At 34.9% G+C, this 6,104-nt stretch overlaps 1 long non-coding RNA gene across 3 annotated transcripts; it reads left to right on the top strand.

Moving 5' to 3' along the window:
• The first annotated feature begins 2,849 nt into the window (after nucleotides 1-2,849).
• On the top strand, nucleotides 2,850-5,611 carry LOC133321669 (uncharacterized). 3 transcript variants are annotated; one of them, XR_009754018.1, is made up of 3 exons: nucleotides 2,850-3,027; nucleotides 5,262-5,431; nucleotides 5,562-5,611. It is a non-coding gene; the product is annotated as an uncharacterized LOC133321669 (long non-coding RNA). The 3 variants fall into 3 exon arrangements; XR_009754017.1 differs by having other exon boundaries at nucleotides 5,504-5,605; XR_009754016.1 differs by having other exon boundaries at nucleotides 5,498-5,605.
• The last annotated feature ends 493 nt before the right edge of the window (nucleotides 5,612-6,104 follow it).

Genomic DNA, 6,104 nt, shown 5'->3' with positions numbered 1-6,104 from the left:
CTTTAAAATTACCCCGACAACGGTCAGTGCCTCAAAGGTCGGGACTGCCCGAGAAGCATCTGATGCGAAGCACTATAAATGTGATGTTTCATATGATCGCAAGTTCGTAGGCCGAGATGTAAGTTCGCATCTCGGCCTACGAACTTGCGAGGGTGGTTTGTCTCATCAAGGGTAAGATGAAATTTGTAAGGAAATTCGAAAGAAACCAATAACCTCTAATGTGATTCCGTAAAAACAGCTAAATAGAAGAGTCGGAGAAGCCCACTTCAAAGCCGACATCTAATCCGAAACCTAACCCTAGTGAAAAGGTAATGGAAAAGGCCGTTGAGTACTCCCCGAAACTAACTGACACCCATAAGAGTGATCGACGTGTGAAGAAAGAAATAGAAGAGTCGGCGAAGCCCACTTCAAAGGTGTGGAGCCGACATCTAATCCGAAGCCTAACCCTAGTGAAAAGGTAATGGAAAAGGCCGTTGAGTACTCCCCGAAACTAACTGACACCCATAAGAGTGATCGACGTGTGAAGAAATCTGTCTCAAAGCCCGATTTTAAGCCAAAAAGCTGAGGTGTACGCAATGCTGAACTTAAGGCCTCTGGGTCTCAGCATTAAGTGTCAGGCGGCATGTAGTGCCCTTAGGCTGCATGAACAGAATCTTTAACGAAATTGTACCTATGGGCATGGATGTATCCTGAACGAGCATTTGGCGAATACTATAAATCACCAGACCTTATATTTGACGTTGTGGATGTGGTTATCCCCAGTAGAGACGACTGGAACTGTAGTAACCCTCCTCTGGACGGTCTGGCTTTTTATACAGACGGACCCAAAATGAAAAAAGTCTGATGTTTACTGTGAAAGACTATGCCTTGAGCTTACCTACAAGTTGGATAGCAACTGTAGTATTTTCTATGCTAAAATTTTTGCGATTTGGAAGATAGCTTAATTGATAAAAAGTCTGGATGCAGAGCCCTTGAACCTGTGACAATCTTTGTGTGACTCAATCAAACCACCCATTTGTCACCTTTTCCGGAATTTTGAGGCATTCTTTGACGAACGAGCCAATGAACATTGACACAACGAACCTAGGTGCAATGTGTCAAGATCTATCTAGCCGATTCTGTCAACCCAAAAGACAAACTCCATATTGAACCTGAGCAAAGCTGAAATTAGAGTAATGACAGGAGTTATTACTGGATATTGCAACATCAGTGCCTTTACCATTAAATGGGACTAAAATGGTCTTCATATAGAAGACCAGAAGTTCTTCTCATAGAAGACCAGAAATTCTTCTCATTGAAGACCAAAAGGTCTTCTCATGGAATACTAGATGTTCTTCTTATAGAAGACCTGTAGGCCTTCTGTAACTGTAGGACTTATTCATATGGAAGACGAGTATGTGTTATTATGGAATAACAGTAGGTCTTCTCATAGAAGACCAGCAGCTCTTCAATACCTCGTTTGTTACTGAAGGGCTCTGAAAGGTCCTTTCCGACTTCAAATGCTGATCTTGCGCCGGTTAAAGTTATCCTGTATAGTCGTATTAATTTTGAAGTAATGCCAAACGCAAATGTGACTTTAAATACCTTTGAGTGGATTTGGCTGTCGGATGCAGCGTTGAATGAATATGAATGATGAATAGGTGGAATGTGTCGATGTATTTTTCGTAAGTCTTTTCCAGGATTTTGCGCAGTGTGAAAATCTGGTCTATAGTGGATTTGCCAGGTCTTAAGCCACATTGCTATGGTCTAACAATATCATTGGCCATTGCCTACAGTCGTTCACACATCACGCTGTATAGCACTTTATATGCGATGGGAAGGAGACTATTTCCTCTATAGTTGGCACATATCGTCTTGTCTGCATAGCCGTATTAATTTTGTAGGAATGCCAAACGAAGACATGGTTTTAAATACTTCTGAGCGGATTGGTCTGTCGAATGCAGCTTTGAAGTCGATGAATAGGTGGAATGTGTCAATGTATTGTTCGTGGGTCTTTTCCAGGATTTGACGCAGTGAGAAAATCTGGTCTATGGTGGATTTGTCAGGTCTGAAGCCGCATTGGTATGGTCCAATATATCATATTTCCTCAATAGATGGCACATATCGTCTTGTTTCATTTTCTGTTCACGGGGCACCGGATACTGAGGTTCCAATCATTGGGCATGTATTCCTCTAGCCAAATTGTTCTAATCAGTTGGTGCATGCTCCTGATCAGCGTCTGATCACCGGCCTTGAAAATTGCTATTCTGACCTCGTCTTGGCTAGGTGGTATACAATCTGTACCGTCATCTCTGGGGTGTCTTCACCACTACTATTTGATACCAGAAGCTTTGCAAAATGTTCCTTCTGTCATTAGGTTTCCTTCTTCATTTCATCTTCGCTATGTGGTGTACAATCTATACCGTCATATTCTATTGGTTTTAGGGTACCTTCTTCACCTTTACTATTTGCTACCAGATTCTTTGCCAAATGCTCCTTCTCATCTGTCACCTGGTTTCATTCTTCATCTCTACAGAAGAATGTGCCAGCACCAAATCCTTCGGTTTGGTTTTTTACTCGGACTTCGTTCTGACTCCTGTACATCTCGATTTGGTCACGCTCACGTTTTTCTTATTCTTACTTCCCGCTAGCAATGAAAATTCCAATTAACTAAATTTCGTCAGTCTTGTACTAGTTATAAGCCGTACTAGTACCAAATGTGTCCCCAAGTAATGCGAATGGAACCAATTGACACCTTTTCGTCCCCAAGTAAACGAAGAGGCGACAGTTGTGCATAAATAAAAAACCACCACCAAAAAACCAACCAACAGACAAGTTAAACGAACATTTGAATGAGATCTCTACGAACAAGAATCACTTTGAATAGTTTTTTGTTTAGATGATCAACAAAAAACAATGAACAGTTATTCTTGAGGAATGCACGTGCGTTTTGTTTGGAAAAAATCATTCTTATTTTGATCGTTGTAAAGTGAAGTTGCATTGTGAAAATTGTGTTAATATAAAGTGATTAAAATAACAAATAAAAAGGTAAGAATGAGTAGCAAAAGACAATTTAGACGTAGAGTAAAGAAAGAAAAGGAATCTTTGATTAAAAAAATTGATAATGTTGTCTCAGAGGTAACCCCACATAATTATTCTATTGAGGAACCTTCAGAAAATATCAGACCAATATCTCTACATATTTTAGTGGAAGAAGAAGACTTTAACCAAGCCGGGCAATTAAATTTAAAATTTGAGCAATGGTTTAAAAAACACAGACCGTCTAGAAATTGTGTGCAAGATCTAGTTTCAATTTTAAGAGAAGAAGGTGTTAGTATCTCTTTCAACCCTAATTTTTATTGTCCATCAAGGCCTTTAATAGAAAGTATTGCAGGTGGAACTTATATTCATATCGGGGTTAGATCACAGCTTTTAAAACTTTCTAATTGTATTTCTTTGCCTCAAAATATAACCATTGATGTGAATATAGACGGGCTTCCACTTTTTAAAAGCTCAAAAACTCAAATTTGGCCGATCTTAGTTAAAACTACAAATACACCTAAATGTTATGTTTTACCGGTTGGAGTTTTTTTAGGCAAAACTAAACCACAAGACCTGGACACATATTTACGTCAATTTCAAGAAGAAATGGCACATTCTACAGAATATGGTCTAGAAATTGGAGGTCTCACATACACTATAAATATTCGTGCTATAATTTGTGATGCTCCTGCAAGAGCTTTTATAACCGGTGTCCCGTCTCATACATCACGATACGGTTGTGCAAAATGTACACAGGTTGGAAAAAAAATAAACGGGACATTAACATACAGCTCAATATGCGATGTTATAATCAGTGATGAAGATTTCGCTTCTAGAAAATATACAAACTTTCACCAAACAAAATACCTTTCAAGAAATTCCCCTCTTGAGAGTATTGGTGTAAAAATGGTTACACAAGTTATATTAGATGTTATGCACCTAATAGATTTAGGTGTTGTGAGAAAATTCCTTATAAGACTTATAAATAATAAAAGTAATATTAAAATTTCCAAGGAAGCCATTTCGAACATATCCGAGTCCTTGTCTAATATTCGAAAATATAGCATTAAAGAGTTCTGTCGTAAACCCAGATCATTGGACGAATTATCGAATTGGAAGGCAACTGAATTTCGGCAATTTATTTTATATAACGGAATTATTGTCTTAAAGAATGTCGTACACGAAGATGTGTATTATATTTTTTTATTATTACATTGTTCGTATAGAATAATTTGTTGTCCAAAACAAAGACCGATAAATCTGGAAACTGCTCAAAATATGCTTAATATATTTGTTGAAAACTTTGCTATAGTATTTGGTGAAAATAGTATTTCATATAATGTACATTCCTTGCTACATTTGGAAAAGTCTATTAATATAGTTGGAGATCCTACAAGTGGATCATCTTATCCTTTCGAGAACTACCTTCAAAAATTAAAGAAATATATAAAAAGTCCGAGGAACATTTTAGAACAAATTTATAGGTATTCTGTAGAAGAAACATTTGAACTAAATTCAGGAAATAGTACTCCAATTCTAAATGTAGAAAATAATAAATACATATTTAAAAATTGTACTCTAAACAATGCCGCCTACATAAGATCTTCTATTCCTATACAGATTGTAACGTTCCGCGATTGCCAAGAGGGGTTTTTATTGGGTCGCAGGTACACAAATCCACAAAGTTTTTTTAACGAACCCTGTGATTCATTAGACTTGGGTATAAGCGTAGTGGACTCAGAGCCATCGTGCCGCGAAGAACTCTTTTCCATAACCGATTTAGAGTGTAAACTAGTAGTTTTACCCTACAATAGCAAACTAGTTATACTGCCTTTATTGCACACCTGCCTTTGAAATTTCATTGTCAGTTCATGCAACTCCTTTTCTTTTTATTAATTGGATTGTTAAATTAATTTTTTGTTATTATATACATGAAATTCATTTTCTTTAGTTTTTTTTAGTTTTTATTTTAAAATGGAAGAAACACCCAGAAAAATTAAACGTTTCAGTTCAATTATAAACAATGGTAAGTAATTAATAATCTTAAATAATTTCCTAATTAATTCACTATTATTATTTTTCTATTTTGCAGATGGTCTCAATCATAAGTGCAATTGCGAAACTTTTGTTAAAAAGATGGAAAATGTGGAAAATACTCAAAAAGTAATTCAAGGTAAAATTATGTCATTTTTCTTAGAATTGTTGCAAATTGTTAATTTGTTTCTTTGTTTTCACTATAGGTCAGATCAAGGTTTTAGCTGATGCATTAGCTGAATTGAAGGTGATGGTGCAAAAATTACTTCGATCTCAAAGTGATGAGATACCTTTAACGAATAGGTTTCCCATCAGCACTGAGAAAGATCTTATTGATATTAATAACGACATCACAAGTGAGAATAAAGATCTATATGTAAGTATTTTTAAATTCTTTTCTTAGTGAAGACAGATTATATACAAATATTTTGTTAATTTTCAGGTTAAGATTATATCATCCATTATAAAAAGAGAGGGAATATTGAAATCATTAAAAAATATTATAGGTTTAAAAATTACTTACGAATATAATATTGACGGAAATCATGGAAAAAAAAAGTTTGAAGTCCTTAAGCAATATATATAACGTAATTTTAGGTAAGGTATATAAAAAAATATTACTATATTCTACATAATTGTATACATTAAACATTATTTTTTTGCAGATTCAATACCAGTTCAAGAAAATTCAGACACCCCTGAAACGCAACTGCGAAAAGCAATACAAGTACAAAAGAAACGATTTTTTAAACAAGTGAGTGCTGAGAGAAAAGCAGAATAGTTAATAAAATATTACCATTAACTTTATTTTATAAATATTGAATTTGTTTTGTTTTTATATTAACTATGTAAATATAGTTTTAAGAATCAGATAAACATGTGCCAATTTTTTGTGTTAAGTTTATATATATGTATTTATATGTATATATATTGAATTTAATTTATTTGTGTTTTTATAGAGTAACGTATATTTGTATTCATTTATGTTTCAAATAAAAAATGTATTAAAACTAAAAATAATCATTTCACTAACAATAATTGGTACTGAA

This window comes from Musca vetustissima, unplaced genomic scaffold, assembly GCF_032173495.1.
Source record: "Musca vetustissima isolate MV318-11 ecotype Yass unplaced genomic scaffold, APGP_CSIRO_Mvet_v1 utg242721, whole genome shotgun sequence".
Classification (NCBI taxonomy): Eukaryota; Metazoa; Arthropoda; class Insecta; order Diptera; family Muscidae; genus Musca; species Musca vetustissima.
This window is presented reverse-complemented; position numbering and strand designations above follow the sequence as displayed.